This window comes from Erpetoichthys calabaricus, chromosome 15 (assembly GCF_900747795.2).
Source record: "Erpetoichthys calabaricus chromosome 15, fErpCal1.3, whole genome shotgun sequence".
NCBI lineage: Eukaryota > Metazoa > Chordata > Cladistia > Polypteriformes > Polypteridae > Erpetoichthys > Erpetoichthys calabaricus.
The window spans coordinates 34095844-34118120 of record NC_041408.2 but is presented as its reverse complement, the minus strand read 5'-3'; positions in this window follow the sequence as shown (position 1 = coordinate 34118120).

The following is a 22277-nucleotide window of genomic DNA, read 5'->3' as shown; positions in this document are numbered from 1 at the left end:
CAGCACAGTGAGCAGTGTTATCCCCCTGAAGTTTCCACAATCCAGGTGATCACCCTTCCCTTTCCAGATAGGGACAACAAGTCCCATTTTCCAGTCAGGTAGGATGATGCCAGTCTCCCAAATGGAAGCAAAGATTGTTTGCAATGCTAGGAGGACAGTCTTTTCACCAGCCTGGAGAAATTCATCCTGGATACCACAGATCCCTGCAGCCTTCCCTCCCCTTCAGCTGGTTCACCACCTGTGCAATCTCCGTGAGACTTGGGGGTTCACAGCTAATTGGAGGATCAGCCTCAAGAACTGTGTACCCAGAGTTATCCAACATCCTAGCCGGAGGATCAGCTTTGAACAACTGCTCAAAGTAGCCAGCCCAGCGGGTCACAACTGCAGTGCCATCCGTAAGGACCGTTCCATCAGCCGCCCTGACTGTGACTCTCAGAGGAACAGATTCTGATGTGTGTAATGCTTCGATTCCTCTGTAAGCAGGAGATGTGTCACTTGCTCACAGATTCCTCTAACAAATGCCTCTTTATCTGCCCTCAGAGCCCTCACAGCCGTCCCTCTCAGTTCCCGGTACAGACCAGAGTTGCCATTGAGCCATGTGCTGCGACTACTCTCGATGATATCCAGGGTGCCCTGCGAGATGAAACACCTCCTTCTGGGAACACCAGTAACACCAACACAACCCTCAGGAACCTTCAGGATCTTGTCACGGAAGGTCTCCCACATCACATTAGGATTGGCAGTCGCACCTAAATCTACAAGTTCCTCACACATACTGCTTGCAAACTCATTAGAAACAGCCTGGTCTTGGAGTCTGGCCAAGTCCAGGCTCATTTTTCTAGTAGGTGGTAACCTGCTGGACCTAAGCTGGATCCTAAGAGTAGCAACAATAAGTCTGTGGTCAGAATTCACAAACTGGGCACTTCTGTAGACCCTGCAGTTTTGCAAAAGCCTCCAGCGTCTGCCCACGAGGATGTAATCGATCTCCTTCACCACACCACCAGTACTGGAGTACCAAGTCCAACGATGCAGTTCTGGGCGCAGGAACCGGGATCCAGCGATTTCGCAGCCCCTGACCTTTTGCAAAGTCAAGGAACATAGAGTCACTTTCATCACTGTCACCAAACCCATGGGGACCGAAACAATCCTCACAACCAGCCCTGTCAGTGCCAGTGGCTGCATTGAAGTCACCCATGACCAGAGGAGTGTCACCTCATGGGCACCCATCAACCCCTGAGCGAAGCTACGAATAAAATGTCTCCCTCGCCAAGACGTCACTCACCGCGGTCGGAGCATACACTGAGACAACAGACAAGGCACCCAGGGAGTGCCGTAATCTGAGTCTCATAATACGCTCGTTGAAAGGAGTAACATTGGACACCACTTGGAAGAAGCCAATCCACTACAGCAACAGCTACTCCCCAAGTATGACAGCTATCAGAGCGACCAGACCAATAAAAGGTGTATCCACCCACAGAGATCTGGCCAGTCCCTGGTCTGCGCACGTTGGAGAGTGCTGCCACTGAAATGTGGAGTTTACGCAGCTCCTCCGACAGCAGAGGAAGATGATCATCTTGCCGGAGAGACAAGTCGTTCCATGCGCCTACCCGTATGGGCCACCTCAAATTGGGACCCGAGTGCTGCTGTGCAGCGGGCGACCCTTCAGCACCACACCAGTTCCAATCCCCAACAGACCTGACCCCATTGGCTCTCCAACGGTTTCGACTCTTCCGAGGATGGGGCTCCTATGGGCAGCTGCAGCAGAGCTACTCCCGCAGAGGGCAAAAACGAGTCTTTTCTGTTGTCTCAGAGCTGTGTGAGGTTTTTTTTACGGTGGCTGGAGTGCCAATCCTGCTACCAACCCCCATGATTTCTCTGCAAGCTAGAGGACCGCTTGCAGGGCGGGATGCTGTTTAACGTCATACCAAGGACACAATTATTACTATAACATGAAAAACATTTCTGTTTTAACAACATGTTTACATAGATTGTTGTGGACATGGAACACACATGAAATGCATGTATTCCAAATAACAATATATTATTTACCCTATACAACTCCAGGCAACTCACATGCAGGTAAACAGACTTGAGCTGAGAGAACTTTTTGCCCTTTCTGTGTTGGTGGGGGGGATGGGATAGCAGGCTGCTTGCTGCTTTTGCTGATCGACACATTTACAACACAAAAGACACTGATGGAGAGGTGCAAAGGGATTTAAGGTGGCCCGGGATTATGAGTGTGTGTTGGCTGGGATTGGCTCCAGCAGACCCCCGTGACCCTGTGTTCAGATTCAGCAGGTTGGAAAATGGATGGATGGATGGATGTAGGCTTTGGTAATTCTGGTGATGTTTTCTTAATGAGACATTTTGACAAGAAACATAGCTCAAACAATACAGAAGTGTTCTGAAAGATATCATAAAAATGGCTGTCTGATAAAGTCATTTTTGTTTTGGAGAGTGCTCAAAAATAACATTTGGGGAAAATTGATAGACAACGCAGTTATATTTTCTCTTGATGCTCCTGTGAAAATTAAATGTTAATGTATTCAAATTGGATATGTAAAACCTAAAAAGGTAATGAGATAACAGTGGCATAAGGCAAAAATTAGTTGTTTGAAATGGTACTTCTATTTTAACTCAATGAAATCCACTTACGCTGTTTCTATGAAAATTAAACACAGTAAGAAATATATGTCAGCCAGGCTACTGGGTGACATCTTTACAGACATGAGTGAAAAGCAAGACTATCGAGTTCTGGCGGTGAAACCCTTTTTGAATAGTCCAGGCACGAAGAAGCCGGTTTTTGAAACCAGAAGTGATGTCAGCATCCTCATGCTGCCAATCTTCTGGTCTGCAGGTAGAAGGAAAGGAGAGGCAGTAAGTAAGAGTGCCAGACCTCAATTTGGCGATTGACATTCAATTTATATAAAAGTTAAAGAGTTATTATTTTAGTAAATTATAATACTTTTATTCTTATTTGGCTGATGCCTTTGTCCAAGGTGACTTACAACATTTAATGAGATTAGAAGGTTACATCTCTTTTGTTTTTTTAATTGGACCACAGGTAAATGAAGGGACTTGCTCATGGTCACACATTGTCAGTAACAGGAATTGAACTTGCAAACTCAGGGTTTGAAGTCCAAAGCCTTAACCACTATCCAACACTGTCTTTCAGGGCTACTGAGATTGGATTTAAAGAATAATTTATCATTACCAATGAAAAACACGATATCAGACCTTAATCATGTTTAATGAAATGTATTCATATTCAACTGTACCAGCACATGACAAAAGATAAGTAATATGGCCTCCAGCCTATAAATCTTTCACTTTAACCAAATGGCACTGGACAATTTCCATATAACCTTTTTCCAGTAATTTATGTAGATCTGTGTCAGGAGTTTGGTGTGCTTGGGGAAAAAATGTGTGAATTTTTAAATCATTAGTTATAGAGCAGCTGTTTAAAGTTGACCCTCTGGCTAGAATGTTGAACATTTCTGAGTTCATGGTTCTTGATCCTCCCATTAGCTGTGAAGCACCCAATCCCACTGAGACTGCACAGGTGGTGAGCCAACTGAGGGTAGGGAAGCCTGCAGGGAACTGTGGTATCCGGGGTGAAATTCTTTAGGCTGGTGGTAAGGCTGTCCTCCTTGCATTACAAGTAATCTTTGCTTCCATTTGGGTGGTGGGCATCATTCCAACTGACTGGAAAACAGGACTTGTTGTTCCTATCTGGAAAGGAAAAGTTGATCGCCTGGATTGCAGCAACTATATGGGGATAACACTGCTCTCAGTGCCGGGTAAGGTCCTTGCTAGGGTCATCCTCAATAGCCTCCGTGATCACTTGCTCACCTACCAGTAGGGAATCCATTCCCGGACAGGTTTATCCATTCCCAGGAATTCGGGAATCCTGGGCTCCCAGGAATGACGCAGTGCACTGGCATCTCACATGTGAACGGTTTTAGAACGAGCAACACTTACTTTTAATAAAACTACTGCAATATGTTAACACCAATAAAAGACTGACCTTAACTACAAGCAGTTCATGCTGTCATATAAGTACATGTATCTAGTTAGTTGCGGTAATAAGACCGTAGAAAGCATAACATGTTGAGCATGCGGTCGTCCAGGTGAGAATGCACCTTCATGCTGAGTACGCCAGCTGTTGAGAAAGCACGCTCTGCCTCCACTGAAGTAGGCGGCACAGTCATCAGATACTGATACACTTGTTCTAAACAACGCCCGCGCTTGCCGTTGCTCTGAAAACCCCACCATTTCAGCTTTTACTGATGCATCCAGTTTCTTGTTATCATTCTGTGATGGCAAGTTTCTTAACACAGATAATGCGGATGCAACAGACTGACGCATTGCAATTTCAAGCTCCTGTTCAAAGCTGTCAACAGCACAGACGTCAATGAACTCTGCCCCGTCCCGGCATTCATGAGCTGCAGAGTGCAGACTCCTCACACTCCACTGTGCTCAGTCATCCGGGAGACTGCTGCTGGTCTGTTGTTGACTGAATTAATCGGCAACACACTACACTGTGGGCCAAAAAAACGTATCACTTAATTATTTTCAACTATAACTCGGTATATCTTGATCGATTTTTACACTTTTACACGCTATATATGTGAGCTTGGCCGTTCCCATTTTCCCGGGAATTACAGCAGTTTCATTCCCGGGAATGCGAGAATGAAAAATCTCTGGGAATCCCGGGCTCCCGATTAATGGATTCCCTACCTACCAGTGACTGGAACAGTCTAGTTTTACGCCTAAGAAGTCTAGTATTGACAGCATCCTGGCACTGGGGGTTTTCATGGAGCACAAACGTGAATATCGACAGAGTTTCTTTGCAGTCTTTGTCGATTTTCATAAAGCATTTGACTCAGTTGGTCCAGCTGCACCATGGGCCATCCTGAGACTTTGTGGGATCTCCCCAAAGTTGCTGGATAGCATGGCCAGCCTGTACACTGATACTGTGAGTGCTGTACAGAGTAGAGGCTGAACCTCTCCATTTTCCCAGTTGATTCTAGGGTTCGTCAGGGGTGTGTTCTTGTTCCTACCCTGTTCAATGCTTGCATGGACTGGGTGTTCGGCAAGGTTGTGGGGTCCAGCAGCTGTGGGGCATCTGTTGGAGAAAAAAGATTCACTGATCCTAACTTTGCTGATGATGCTGTGAAATTCACTGGGTCAATAAAGTCTGCCATTAGGGCTCTAGAGAGACTGAGTGAGGAGTCTGAGTGTCTAGGCTTGCAAGCATCCTGGATAAAAACTAGGATCCAGGCCCTTAATGACCTCTTGGGCACAGCCATCAGTAGTGTGTCTGTCTGCGGAGAGAGTGTCGACTTTGTTGAGATCTCTTACTCCAGAAGTAATAATCATGTCTCTGGTGACTCTTCCTATGAAGTCAGTAGACAGATTTAGAGAGCATGGGGGATCATGAGATTGCTAGAAAGGGGTGTGTGGCGCTCCCGATATCTTTGCAAAACAATGAAGGTCCAAGTCTTTAGAGGCCTGTTGCTTCCTCTTTTGCTATATGGTTGCGAGATATGGACACTATCCAGTGACCTGAGACAAAGGCAGGAATCCTTCGGTACTGTGTCTTTTTGGAGAATCCTTGGATATCACTAGTTTCACTTTGTGTTGAATGAGGGGTTGCTCATGAACCCATTTGAGGCACATTACCTGCATTGTGAGGGAGTGTCACTACGGTCATGTGGAGCGATTCCCCAAGGGTGATCTGGCTTGCAGGATTCTCATTGTTGAGGACAGTTGAGGCCAATGGGATGCCCACATGGGGTGGGACTGGATCACATGTTTGCCTGGGGGGTTGCCATCCAGTATCCCAAACTGTGGTGGGGTGGTAGGTGAGGCAACATGCTGTGCCAGTGCATGCTCCCCAACGTAACTTGTCATGACCTGTTATAGACATTGTTTGGTTTCCTTCAATTTTTATGTTTATATTTTGGACCTCAGAGCATCTTTTCTTGAAACATCCTTTTCTCATTGTGTTATAGGTGGTTGGTTAGTATTCTTACAGTTGAGAAAGATAAGAGGATGTGCAAGCATGCAGTATAAGTGGACCCTGAACTTCATTTTTCTGACCATGCGAAGAAGCTGATAACATCCCGACTGTAACATGGACTATCAACAAGATTATTTATGGTTTGAAAATTGTAGAGGAAGAAGTGTTCTTTACATTAAAATCTAACAAATTACTGGGACCAAATGACATTTAGTATAAAGTACTTAAAAAAGTGAGTGAGTGCATATATAAAAGATTGACATCTATTTTTCAAAGTTACTGTACACTGAGTAAATTCCTAATAACTGAAAGCTACTAAATATTGTCCCTTTAAGTAAAACCCATGATTTCACTGAGCCAAGTAACTATAAGCTGATGTGTTTAATATACATCATAGGTAAATTGCTGGAGTAAATAATTAAGGAAAAGTCAGAGAGAGAGATCGATAGAAAGATAGATAGTGGCCTGCAGACACAAGTTCAACACAACAGACAAGCTTTATTCTGTGGGAAATGGTTCCCAAATTGTTTCCCACTTGCATGAATGCACAATACAGTACTGCACCAAGCAGTACAGAGTAACAGTAAGAACTTTGTCTACTTGCTCTTTATCTGTCTTTGTCTCTGCTTCCACTCCCGACTCTGGCTCCTGAAGCAGGTACAGCTGGTTACTTTTATGTAATATCCAGGGGTATTTTTCAGTGTCCCTCAGGAATGATTCAGAAGTACTTCCGAGTAAGGATGGAGACCGAATGAATAGGGCTCAGGAGACCCTACAGAGCCCCTGGTGGCACCCCTGAAACCCAACAGGGCCACCAAACTCTAATTCCCAATATGCCTTGTGGTAAGCCAAGGTGCCATAGCAACTCGGGAGGCTAAAACCTAGTGATCCATGGGGAGATAATGCCTTACGCACATTTTTTCCCTCGGTCCTTCCATTTTAGAGGCATCCCAACCAAAGATAAATAAATAAATTAAATAAATAAATAAATTCAAGACTGAAGAAAGAGTGAACGAGTTTAATCTTTTCATTTTAAGCAGAGACTAATAGTGGACATGATTGATTTTGTTAATTATGAAAGGATTTTAGTGTGGTGAATCCCAGTTATTATTTTAAATATGTTTAAATAAATTTCAAATATTTGATGCAATTATACTTGTTTGTTAAGTATGTCTACCACATAAACTGAATCATTATATTTCTTATAAATACCCCATATTAAGGTGTCTTACAGTATGTTAATTCAGACTTTTAATATTTTCATTTTGCCATGTAAAGTCTTTCTTAAAGTGTTGATGTTTCTTTTCCAATTATAAAATCACAAGGAGCATTGCCTGGAGCAGATTAGTAATTCTCAGTCCTTCACTTTTTTCTCTTATCTTTAACTTTATGTGGAACACACATGCAAATAGTACCAAATTATATGGTGGGAACTGTTGGTTTCTTTGTCACTTGCATCTAAGTGGTAACTGGTAACTAGTTAGGAAAATAAGAAGCAATTAAAAATAGTGACAGGTTTTGGACTTGTGTTTCTTTCTAGAGTAACAGTGGTAATAAGCAGTTAATACTAAACTGTTGTTATCATTTTCTTTTGTATTATTTCTGGAATTGGTATGAGTTTAATTTGTTTTAGAGTTGTATTTATTCCTTAAGAGTTTGTTTTTTCTCTCTATTTTCTTGATCATTCTTTGTTAAAATATTTGCATTATGCTTATCTATATATATAATTCACTAAGGCAAGACAACCATGGAAAGCACGCCGGAAGGGGCGTGGATTCACTAAGCCGCCGACAAGTAAGACACCCATGGCGCATGCAGGAAGGAGCCACGTCCACCAACTCTAAGACCATTGGATGCAACGACAACTCGCAGAGCCACGCTCACCAACTTGGACGCGACGACACAGAAAAAACGGCGTCATTTATATTCGTCTGTCGTAGAGGCCACATGCACCTCCGAGCCACGTTGACTGTTCATAGAGGCATGTTTCTCGCGGAGGTGAATTGCCATATGCAGCGTGTAAAACGGTTTGCGAGGGGTATCCCATGGGATCCTTAAAACAATCCTTTACAACTGAGGTTAAAACACAATGAAGTAAGCAGTCTTTAAAAACCAATACGCCCTGTGCCTCTGTTTCATTAGCGTCGGCGGTCCTCCAATTGTAAGTCACGGACAATTGTATGTTTCCCTCTCAAAACACAATGAAGGAAGCAGTCTTTAAAAATCAATAAGCCCTGTGCCTCTGTTTCATTAGCGTCTCACCTGCTTCATCCAATGCAGGCCCTGCAACAGTTGAGACGTTCTCTCAGCAGATGACCTTCTACACAAGCTGTGTGTGTGTGTGAGTGGGTGTTAGTTAGTTAATTAGTTACTCGAAGTATTTCAAGATTTAATGTGCACAAGCGGTAAAGTTGGTGGCCAGGGCTCCGTGAGTTGCTCTTGCGAGCGGGCACATGACCAGGGGGTGTCTAAGCTTAGAGAACGAGGGGGAGGGGGGAGGAACAGGTAAGAAGAGGCATGTTTGTCGCTGAACTGAATCGCTGAATGACCGTGCGATGACGGTCGGCTGGCAAAAACTGGCCAACAAATTAAAAGCGTGTGCATTGTACTTACTGAAAGAAAAATTACGGATTTTGCAAATGTTCATTTTTTTCCCTCCTTTTAGGCAACTGTGTCTTTCCGGAAGTGTTCAGCCATCAATATATTATTTTTGCGGCGTTTGCATGCAGGACCACATGCAGCGAGCGAGCAAGAGAGAGAGCGAGAGCGTGTGACACACAAACACACACACACACATATAGGCGCGCGCGAGAGAGAGAGCGCGCTGGACACATAGGAATAATAATACTTCGTTACATTGATATAGCGGTGTTCTCAGTATTCAAAGCGCTATCCACACAGGAAGGAACCGGGAAGCGAACACACAATCTTCCAGAGTCTCCTTACCACAAAGCAGCAACACTACTACAGCCCCACAAGGCAGTTAAAAAATACACCGGGCTCGAATTTGTTTTCACTTCTGTGCATAGCATTGTTGCAATGTTACTTTTCTTGGTGGCTTATTACATTACAGATGTTTCACAAGTACATTGTTTCCCCTGTGCTTAAAAGACATTAAAAAAGTGTTTCTCAACTACGCCATGGTCTTAATGTTGGTGGGTGGGTCTCCGTGAGTTGCTCTTGCAAGCGGGCACATGACCAGGAGGTGTGTAAGCTTTCAGAACGAGGGTGGACGGGGGAGGACCAGGAAAGAAGAGGCATGTTTGTCTCGGAACTGAATCGCTGAATGACCGTGCGATGGCGGTCGGCTGGCAAAAAGTGACCGACAAATTAAACGCGTGTGCATTGTACTTACTGAAAGCAACGTTACGGATTTTGCAAATGTTCAGTTTTTTCTCTCCTTTTAGACAACTGTGTCTTTCCGGAAGTGTTCAGCTATCAATATATTATTTTTGCGGCGTTTGCCTACAGGACCACGTGCAGCGAGCATGTGAGAGAGAGAGCGAGAGCGTGTGACACACACACACACACACACACACACACACACACACACACACACATACAGACACGTGTGCGCGAGAGAGAGCGCTGGACACATAGGAATAATAATACTTCGTTACACTGATATAGTGGTGTTCTCAGTATTCAAAGCGCTATCCACACAGGAAGTAACCGGGAAGCGAACACACAATCTTCCAGAGTCTGCTTACCGCAAAGCAGCAACACTACTACAGCGCCACAAGGCAGTTAAAAAATACACCGGGCTCGAATTTGTTTTCACTTTTGTAGATAGCATTGTTGCAATTTTACTTTTCTTGGTGGCTTATTACATTACGGATGTTTCACATGTTCATTGTTTCCCCTGTGCTTAAAAGATATTAAAAAAGTGTTTCTCAACTGTGACTACAAGTACTGACAACTGTGTCGTTCAGGAAGTGGTCACCCATCAATACATAATTATGCGGCGTATGCTACGCCGCGGGTTGGCTAGTTTTTTTTATTTGTTTAGCCTCATTATCTCCTTTCTTTATTTATGGGCTATTAGTCTAGATGTTATTTTACTTTCATTTATCTTGTTTTAGGTCACGTGCTGGTGTTTTCTTCTATTTTGGTTATATTTATTAATCATTACTAAATTAATAATAAAATACTTAGTTTTATCTGGTATGATTAAGGACTAAAATGGATTACCCTTTTTTGGGAGTTCATTAGTAATTGCATGTTCTCTGAGTAAATGATAACAAAGATACAGTATGTGTATGGTAAAAAAACATGACCAGCTGACACAGATTTAAAAAAACTATTAAAGTTCAGAATAAATTAGATATTTCTTTCTGTGTATGTGAATTGTGTTTTTATATGGAAAATAAATATGGTACAGTGCATAAAAAATATTAAAATCAAGCTTCAAACATAACTGCAAAAACATTAAATTAATTTATTTTGTTTTCTATAAATTCTTCTCTATTATTTTGGACTTAAACTGGAACTAATTCTTAGCTTGCTATAATCAGAGCTTCTGCACAGATTTGCCATTTTTTTTAAACCTGTATTACAAAGGTATGGTAATACAAAGGTATGTATACAGTATATATATATATATATATATATATATACACACAGTGTATATATATATATATATATATATATATATATATATTACAAGTTGAAGATGAAAACACAACAATAGTCACTGGTATAGTCTACATTTAATTTCACTTCTGAAATATTAATTTTACATGATGATAACCAAGATATTTGCTATGTTATGTGAAAAATCTGACTGCAGTTGTCACCCCTGACAGATGTCTCATTTATGTCTACAGGATGTATGACTAATCCTGACACATGGCGCATGTGGCCTCATTAATTGAAACCTACAATATCATAAAGGTTTGAAAACAAAAATGCAATTGTTCTGTTTTGTAAATAAACTTTAAAACAAACTAGTACATCGCCAATCCACCTAAAGCAAAATCATAAATTACCTATTAAAGTGCACAGCATAAGTTTATTTTAAATATGCAGTATTATGTTGACAATTTAAAAAAGTATATGTGGTGCTGTTTAATATAATACATTCTTCTACTTAGTATATTCCTGGCATACACTGAACCGGCTGTGCAGCTCCTTTGATCTGTGAAACCAATCACTGAACTGTTAACAACTTAGGACACATGGATATTATGTTCAGCTATCTAATGTAACAAATATACACAAACACCTTTTAGATTAAAAGAAAAGTCAGGTGCTTGGGTGCTCCTTCATTCCCTTTTGTTTGTAACTGCATTAATGCATATTTTTTCAATTGCACAGCACCACCTGTTACAGCAAACTATTCCATTCCTTATTAACGATGATTCTTACACAAAGATTTAATCAAAAGCATATCTTGGGGTGTCACATAATCTTTCAGAAAGGACATTTTGAAGGCACACATAAAAAAATTCAGTGATTAAAGAACAACAGATTGACAGTCAAAATGAGGGCAAAATTAATCAATCACTGCTCTACAGTTTATTCATACTTGCCTTTAATGGATGTCACAATTGTTGGTAAAAATCCAAACCAATTTAAATCTTTCCTTAATATTATCATTATTAGACTTAGTAAATCTATTCTCCAAGTCATTTTATCATGTAAGCAAGCCTAGTGATGATCAAATAAAATAAATTTTAAAAGATACTTAATGGTAGAACCTTTTCTGAAATCTGTTATTTTTATGACCTACCCATATTTCCATGACTAAAATTGCCAATTATGATATTCTTAGGAAAGTAAAGCTTGAAGGTATTATAAAAAATCATTAAATCCAAATATGCAATATAATGAAATTAAAGTCGTAAAAGCTTTGTGCATTTAGGCAATTCAATAAAACTCTAAGGAAATTATTATTATGGCTCCTAACAATATAATTAAAAATTATATTTGGAGCTTTCTGTGTAAATCATACTTAGCTTGTCTGAAGGAGTAGCTATTTGTCCTTATATTCTCAAAGGTTTTTCCTCTTTTCTCATAGGATCTTGTCTTTATTTCATGAACCAGGTCACAGATAATAAGATGTTCTGTCTTTAATTAATATAAAATTTCCCTGTTGCTTTTCAGGCTGTAAGCTGTAAATCTAAATTATATAGGTTACCACTTTCTTGCATGTCAGAAAATCTCAAATTATATTATTTTATGGTTTATTATATAGACTATCCAACAAATAAAAAATAATTTTGAAAAAATATTTTTTTTTATTATGGTCATTAGCATCAATTATCTGATAATTCTCAATTTCTGTTGAAAGTTGCAGATGACAGGGTTAAAATCTGGCATAGGTAACATGAATGCATGATCCATTTCACCTTGTCTATAATAATAGGAATTATTATCTCACCTCTCAGACTACTTAGAATCACTTATCATAATCTAAATTGTAAATATGAAAGCAAAAGCATAGCTAAACAAAAGATGAAAGGCTATATATCATGTGCGTATGATGAATAATGAAACTAATTTCCACAGTAAAAAAAAAACAAAAAACTGTGCACTTTTAAGATAAAAATGTGACTACAAGTTTTGCCACTGAAGCATGATGCTATTTTGTCATATGTGTCTTGATCAAATAACAGTGGAAAGTCAACCTTGAAACTTCTATATTAATGGATGACAGCCAGTCAGTCCATTTCAAGGTCACCTGGTGGAAAGATTTTAGCTCATCAAATGTCAAACAGCCATATTATCATTCCAATGAATTCATTCATCACCAAGGATGAGGAACTGGTCTTTTAAAAGTAGTCAGAACGCATAATTTAAACATAACACTTATCAGTGTTTAACCATTTGAGAGATAACAAAGAAGATCTTACAATTCTGAAATACAATTTTCTAATTATTGAATAAACATGGCAATAATTTCACTTGGTATATGATTAGTGAAGAAATTTGGGCAACCTAATTACCATTAATCATATTTGCTAGTGTCACTCAAATAACTGAACTAGTGTTAAGAGAAGAGAAATGTACAGTTTTGATTAAATATAGATTTCTAGTGGCAAAGAGGCTAAAGGAATATTTCACTTCAAGTGGCATCCCTTTCTTGCGTTGCCTAGCTGATTGAAAACTCAGTGAGTCAGTTCAGGCTACTGCAGGAGTTAATTTAAGTGGGTGCACTGAGTTACAAATCATGTTTGATCAACTCTGCTGTACTTTTATCTCATGCATAGTAATGACAGCTACACAAACCACACAAAAATGAGAGAGCTGGCAACTAGGCTGAGACTTAGCATGAGACAAATGGCTTAACAGCACTGCCATTTAGTATGTCACAGATGGCTTCTCAGGAGCAGTATAGCCGTCCATATGACTGGGCAGCCATTGTTCAGTATTACTTAGACAACTGGCTATTGCTGAACTAAATGCGGAGCACTCCCAGAGACAAAGGAAAAAAGGTCACATCCACTACTTTGAGGTCAATAGTTGTATTAAATTACAAATTTTTTTTCCATGTGCTCCTTCACAATGCCACTGTTGTGCTGTCTTGAGGAGGCAGCAGTTTACGTTTTTAGCAACCAGGAAAAATCAGTTACATTCAGAGTCAAAAATTTAGAACCAAATTCAATCCTATCTATAGTCAGAAATCAAAACAATAACTAGAAGTCTCAGATGAAAAGTCAAGCAAAGCAATCAGAAGAAACATTTTTTTTTCTAAAGCAAAGCACAAAAGAAATAAAAATGATTTGGTTGTTTGTATCTGCAATAACCAGGAAGTGTGTGACCTTTATATCGTTGCATTGATGGTGTCCTGTGTTGCATATAAACAAAGTAGAAATGCTTAATTTCTGAACTTGAATAAGTTTTGAGAATATTTATACTTAACTATAAAATATATATAGTATAAAATTTGTCTACTTTCCTTTTTACTTCACTAAATTTTTAAACACAAATGGCTATTTTTACTCCACTATAGTTTGCTAGAGAGATCTGTCATTGCAATATTAAAACAGAAAACAATAAGCTACACAAATGCGCACAATGTTTAACTCAGTCAATTTGTTTTTCCTGCTTTAGAAAAATTTGCATATAGAAAGTATCTGGGATGATTTTCAGCCATTCCCAATATACCTTACCACAATCCAAAGAATGGGGCAACTGATTCTGCTGCATTCATACACTGTTTTTACAGCAGTCTACAGAACAGGAGAGAGCTAATTCTGCATGCTGCAGAGAGGTGTACTTGTACGTTCATATGCAGTGGGTTTACTTACTTTGTCACCCATTTGTCTTCTCTCATTATCCTGGGCATCATGTCTCCAAATAGATTATGAACTAGTTAGTAAAGCCCAAGATAAACCAAAAGGCTATTGCTTTGAATGCAAAACTTGAAATAATAACATCTAGGTATACTGCTTTATTAACACTAGAATCCCTGAAGCCTACGAAAAAATTTGTAATCCCGGCTCACCTTAAATCTCTTCGCACCTCTCCATCAGCATCTTTTGTATTATAATGTGTCGATCAGTACAAGCTGCAAGCAGACTGCTGTCCCAACCCCCTACCGACGGAGCTCAACTTGGGCAAAAAGCTCTCCTAGCTCAAGCCTTGTTTACCTCGGTGTGAGGTGCCTGAAGTTGTATAGGGTAAATAATATATTGTTATTTGGAATACATACATTTCATGTGTGTTCCGTGTCTACAACGATCTATGTAAGTGTAGGATGACATGAAATGCGAGAAATGTAATAAATGTTGAACACATACCTAAAAGACACTTCCCTTCAATAAATAATGTATAACATTAGAATCCCTGAAGCCTTCAAAAAAACTCCTAATCCCGGCCTTGTTTATCTCGGTGTGAGGTGCCTTTAGTTGTATAGGGTATATAATATATTGTTATTTGGAATACAACGATCTATGTAAGTATATGTTGAAGACATACCTAAAACACAAACTTTTTTCTTGTTTTAGTACTAACGAGAAAATTTTGACATGAAGTGTATAGTCCAAATATCAAATAAACATGTTCACAAAAGGTACACGTATAACAAAACAAACGCACTTTTATTCAAGAATATAACTGAAGGAAAAGAAATAGGGTTAGGGTACTACATTTACACTGACTGCTTTTGGTGGTACAGCAGTAAGAACTGCTGACGACTAATCAAGAGGTCACCGGTTCGATACCGGCTGCCTCCCAAATTTACCGTTTGGAGTAGAGAGCTGTTCTAATCAAGAGGTCGTGTGTTCAATCCTGGCCCCTTCCCAGAATTAATGTTTTGAATAGTGATCTGCTCTTATTGTTACCATTATACAGTAAAAACTGGCAGTGCCAAGCTTACACTTCAGTACTTTGAGCAATGGTACGAGAATGCAGTCAGACTTCTTTTTTGGGCACATTCGCTGTTAGATCTAAAAACTAGCGTGGAGAGTCACTCACGTACTGAAGAGTCTATAGCTGCAGGTGGAAGTTGCCGCCACATTTTTAGTGGCATTACACATATACTTTGTCAGCATGCCCTTGTTGATCAAACACAAGAAGCTCTGCAGTCTACTTTGACTTTATGCTGTAGGAAGTTAAGTAAATAAATCAAATTAAACAACATTTGATGTGGCTTTTATATAAGTAACATAAACATGTTTTCCATATAAAGACCATCAAAAAACATAATCACAAACAGAACTTTGCATAATACCTTGGCAAGCTGTGTAAGCCCTGCTGTTTCGAATAGGGACACCTGGGGCAGACTGACTGGCAGGATGACGCCCGACCCGTTGCTGCTTCCAAACGGTGTCATCTTTCGCCTTTATGCCTAGTGCAACTGCGTTGTTCTTATGTGTGAATGGACGTTTCTTGCGGGGGGGATTTATGTTTTCTTTCCCTGATGTAGAGCCCTCATCCACATCTGAGTTCACCTCTGTTATAACACGTCTTTAATTAAAACCAGCAGTGTCAGATTGGGGGGAGCGTGAATGCTACTGAGAGAATAAAACTGAATAATAAATAAATAACCTTTACAAGTGCCATAAATTTACATTGGCTGTTACAGACTCAAATCAAATGTATGTTTTTATTATATAATAGTACAAACTAGAGCAGCTCACTACTCAAACTGTTAATTCCGTGATGCGGCCAGGATCTAACCCACAACTTCTTGATTATGAATCAGCAGTTCTTACCGCTGTACCACCAAAGCGGTCAGTGTGTTGAACCCTAACCCGATTTCTTTTTCTTCTGTTACATTCTTGGATAATAGCACATTTGTTTTGTTATACGTGTACCTTTTGTGAAAATGTTTATTTGATATTTGGACTTGAGTCTTCACACATTATACACTTCATGTCCAAATTTTGTTGTTAGTACTAAAACATGAAAAAGTTTGTGTTTTAGGTGTGTGCACCTCACACTGAGATAAACAAGACTTGAGCTGGGAGAGCTTTTTGCCCGAGTTGAGCTCCATTGGTAGGTGGGATGGGACAGCAGGCTGCTTGCTGCTTGTGCTGATCGACACATCTACAAAACAAAAGACACTGATAGAGAGGTGTGAAGGGATTTAAGGTGGGTCGGGATTAGGTGTTTTTTTGTAGGCTTCAGGGATTCTAGTGTTATACATTATTTATTGAATGGAAGTGTCTTATTAGGGTTTGTGTAGATGGCTAATATTATTTTTAAAATTAATGCTGTCAATTTTCGTGCATTGTGGTGTTGTTTGAACAAGAATGGGGGTCATATTGGGGCTGGGGAATGCTCACAAATGTTTTCCATTTAAATTAATTGCAATTAGGTGTTCCCATTACTAAAAATCAGTTTACAAAGTGGTTTTCATGAAAATATTAACTCCTTCTTAAAGGGAGAAAATCTGTATGCCTCTCCTAATAGTGCCTGCTGTACTGAATTAGGTTTACAATCATTATGATGTCTGCCCATGCTAAATGTCATTGCTTTATTACGACCCACAAGTAAAAAGCAGGTAGTCAGAATTGTGACATCCCGCTTGTCCGCGGGAGTTTTCAATATGCCAACTGGCTTTTTATTTGATATGCCGCGATATAAACAGTGCCCTACTGCCGCCTATTTTCTGGGTCATAGGGACACCTCCAAAATTAAAAAAACAATTTGCCTTCGTCCTGTCTACCTCTTGCCTTTCCGTTAACTGTTCACTCCCTTCTCAACCTGCTGCTGTTTTCCTCTTGGTCCAACAACAACTACTTCTTCTGACTACCCACCTCCCTTTTTTCTCTACGTGCTCGTAATTAACCCTGATCCCGATCATTCAGCTGTTTCTCTAGGGAGGTACCCCGAGCCCATACAAAGTGTGTTCCCCCAAGACTCCACCCCAACACTGCTTCCACTCCCTACAGCCCATGCAATGGCAAGACACATCACAGAATTATATTGAGTTTAATAAGAACTTTTCTAACTATGGATGAAACAGGGAGCAATCCTAAATCCTTTACTTGCACTTTTAATACTCAATTACAATTAGAATAACATACTTTAAAATATATACTCGAGTAATTTTTTTTTACTTTTATTTGAATCACTTTTCAGAAAGAGATCTCTACTTTAACTTAAGTGTGGCTGCTGGGTAGTTTATATATCACTGACGATGTCACATCCTACACATTACCAGTTATCCCTATCCAACAAAACCATACCAACTGTAAATAAAAATGATCACAAAATGTTTTTGCAGTAAGATATGAAAATATTTTTAATGGTCTTCATATAAAGATAACCAAGTTTCCCCCTTAGGGCATGGTCTCAGAACATATTCATCAGGATTCTGAAGAAAACAGGCATAAAATTTAGGTAAAAGCAGAGGGATTTGAAAATCCTTAACCTGTGCCCATGAACAGTCCTCAGGGCTAAGCTCTCAACTCTAGATATACAACGATGAGAATCCAAATGGACTGAACTTTATACTCTTTATTACCATCCTCTGACTGGAGCAGTAGTGTGGAATAATAAGGGCTAAGCGGTACAGGCCTGAGTCTTTATACAGTATATAAAGTATGGAACGTATTTTAAAAGAGTCAGGAGAGTTAGACTATGTGAGAGCAGATCAGTTCTCCTACAGGTAACATATAGGCCAATATACTGTAACATGGAGCCAGCCGGATGTTCCAAATAGCAAGCTACAGCTTCTGCTTGATCTGAAAATCTACTAAGTTTCCAACTTGCAAACCAACCTTTCTGCAGAGTGTTCTCCCACCTTCAGGTTCTCCCTGACCAGCTGCCACATTGAATGAAGCCTAACAAGATAATCATTCATGTTAGTTGTGGAACATTACAAGATAAATAATCTGATGGACAAGAGGAGACCATTCAGTTCATCAGATGTGTTTGTTTAGCTAGCTTGGTAGTTTGTTCCACATTTGTACAACTCTTTGTGCAAAAAAGTACTTTCTGGTTGCAGTCTTTAATGCACTTATCCGTATAATACAATACAATACAATTTATTTTTGTATAGCATAAAATAACACAAGGAGTGCCGCAGAATTCAACAGCAGATAATATTACATAATAAATGTGAATTTCCCCTTGGGGATTAATAAAGTATCTATCTATCTATCTATCTATCTATCTATCTATCTATCTATCTATCTATCTATCTATCTATCTATCTATCTATCTATCTATCTATCTAATACGATTTGGATTTATTCAGACTCCTGGAGACCTTGGTCATCAAGCTGCCTCCCCCATTTGGCCATTCCACAGCTAAGTCATCGCTGGCCCAGCCAATCTGATGAAAGGACCCCTATACCCGATGATTCCTGCGATCCTCCATCAGACATGACTTTACCTTAGATAGGCAGACCAACATGGCAGGTGGGCAGTGGCACTAAGCGCCACATTTGAGTATCAAGAAGAGAAACAGAATAGGTGAGGGTTAGTAACAAATTATAACTATCATATTACTTATGTTTTAATGCTAATGACTAACAACAGAGATGCAGTATGTGCAGCTAATCAGCAGCTTTAGTCAGGATATGCAAAACTGAAGTAGTGAGCCTTCAGGCGGAATTTGAAAGCATAAGAAGACTGGCATCCCAAGATCTTATTGTACGTTCTGATTTGTAAGTCATGATAAGTTCAGACAAGTAAGCCGGACCCTGGCCATTTAAGCCTTTATATGTTAAAAGGAGGATTCTGAAATCTGCCTTAAACTTAACAGGGAGCCAGTGAAAGGATTTAAGAACTGGATTCATATTTTCTTGATATTATAATAATTCTTGCAGCAGCATTTTGCATTAACTGGAAGCTGTATAAAGAACAATTTGAACATCCAATGAACACCGAATTGCAGTAGTCAATCCTACTAGACATAAATGCATGAATTAATTTCGCAGAATCACACTTGTTTAGAGAAGGCCTTAATTTCCCAACATTTTTAAGATTGAAGAAACATGACTTAGACAGCTTGTAAATGTGCACTTCAAATGAAATGCTAGAGTCAAAGATAACTCCTAGATTGCAGGCTGAGTCAGTAAAATTAATGGTGATTCCAACTGAGTTAAATTAAGACAAAATATTATTGTGATCAGCATCATTCCCTCTAATAATTAACATCTCTGTTTTATCAGTGTTTAAAGACAAGTAGTTCTCATCCATCCACTCATTTAATTCACTAGCACAACTAATTAAAGACAACATTGGAGAAACTTCATTTAGTCTAAAAGAAAGGTATAACTGGGTGTCATCTGCATATGAGTGAAAATTAACATTATGTTTTCTAATGATAGATCCCAGTGGAAGCATGTAAAGTGAAAACACTAAAGGTCCCATTACTGATCCTTGCAGGACAAAATATCTCAAATCTGTGTATAATGATGGAGTACTGTCAGCACATTTCTGTACATACTAGAATCGATTTGATAAATAAGAACTAAACCAGGCAAGGACGGTGCCTGTAGGCCCAACATCATTTTCCAGTCTGTGCAGTAAAATAGAATAGTCAATAGTGTCAAATGGTGCACTTAAGTCCAACAACATAATTACAGTGGAGCTTCCTTCATCAGAGGATATCAGAATGTTGTTTATAACACGAATTAGTGCCATTTCTGTACTATGACCAGTGTGGAAACCAGACTGGAATTTCTCAAATAAATTGTGATGTGTATGATGTGACTGAAGCTGACTGGCAACTGCTTTTTCAAGTATTTTAGAGAGAAAGGATAAATTTGAAATGGGTCTATAGTTATTAAGTATATGTGGGTCTAGGTCTGACTTTTTAAATAATGGTTTGAGGACTGACACTTTCAGTGCATCAGGTACTGTGCCATGCAATAATGAACTATTAATAATGTTAAGAGTAGGCGCTGCAAGAACATCCATTGTGCTTTTTACTAGTTTTGTTGGCACTGGATCTAGGGAACAAGTAGTGGGTTTCATTTTAGAAATTAAAGTTAAGACTTCCTGCTCTATTATAGGATTAACATTTCTAATGTGTTGAATGCAGTGTGAGGCAGGGTCTGCCAAGTTAGTATGCGGTTTGCACTGTGATGCTGAGATCTGGGATCTTATATTTTTAATTTTCTCCTTAAAGAAGTTAATACATTCTGGACTGCTAATATCTGTTGGTATTTTGCACTGTAGATCTGAATTTCCTTTTGTTAAATTAGCCACTGTTCTAAACAGTACCTTAGGGTTTTTGTTATTGTTATCTATTATTTTAGAATAATAATCTGAGCGAGCTCTAAAGAGAGCTTTTTATATTTTTTAAAATCTCTCTCCATGCAATTTGAAAGACATGTAGCTTTGTATTGATCTGCACTCCAGTTTTCGATACTCTAATTTAAGAGCTTGAGTGTTTTCATTAAACCAGGGAGAGTTTCTATATGCTTTGATCACTTTTGTTTTAAGGGGAGCCACTGCATCCAGAGCATCTCTCAAGGTCATTTTATAATGTGATGTTAGCTGATCTAAATTGCTTTCCACATTTACATTTGATGTTAACTGATCTAAATGGTTTTCCACAATTACACTTGACTTACTCAAAGTATCTATAAATTTTGAAGCAGAATTACCATCTAGATGTCGCAGTGTCTTTGTTTTAATCTGTGAGTGTATTGGTAAGGGAAGAACCAAATCAAACGTAATTAAGTAGTGATCAGAAATAACTTCATTTAATGGAGTAATATTTAAATTTTGAGTTTCAACTTTGTAACTTATAATTAAATCTAATGTGTGATTATGATTATGAGCAGGACCTTTGACAATCTGACAAAATCCTACTGAAATTAACAAATAAGTAAAACATTTGCTAAAAGTGTCAGTTTCCACATCAATGTGTACATTAAAATCCCCCAACAACACTACGTAATCATAGTTTTATAGCCAAATCAGATAAAAGGTTGCCAAATTCAGTCATGAACAATGAATGTGGCCCTGATGGTCAGTAGACTAGCACTACAATTGTGTTGAAATCTGTTTTAATATTTAAAATAAATGCCTCAAAGGATGTGAAGTCGTCAACATTTTTAGAAGTGATTTGCATTTTGTTACAATGAATTATTCCAAGGCCTCCTCCTCGACCAGAATCTCTAGACTTATGAAGGAACGAGTATCCATCTGGTCCATCTCAGCTAGGGGAACAGTGTCAGATTTACTAAGCTAGGTTTCAGAGTGAAGACACAGATCAGATTTTGTACTTAATATAATATAATTTACCAAAACAGCTTTACTTCTAAGAGAGTGAATGTTCAGTAAGCAGCATTTAAAACCACATACTTCTTTCTGAGCTGGTGATATATTTTTTGTTTTAATTTGAACTAAGTTTGTATTACAGGTGCCCCTGGTGGAGGGTCTGGTTTTATCTCTTGGTCTAATCAAACACCTTATTTTTTGATTATCAAGTAATTTAAGGTCTGCATTATGACTAAATTTATTGGATGCCCCATAACGGATTAGTAGTACTTTAGGCTATTGATCTGCTTTTATTTGTAAATGAATAACAATGTAACTGTTTTTGTATTGTTCCTTAAATAATTTGCTAAATACCTCCAGTTTGCAGGCAATCAGCATTACTTGGACACTAGAACAGGAATGGAGATATTTTGATGTACTAATAAATTGACCTGCAACTGACCAGTAATGACTGAAAACAAAAAGAAGCAAACCAAACCCAAATAAATCTGTCTTGTTCCTTCGTTATATATATTCTTTCAAACAGAAAAAGAATATAAAAATGGTTGAAAAATCCAAAAACAGGAAACAAACTGAAGTCCCCTCTCTGAAATAATGAAAGCAGGAAACCAATGAAGAC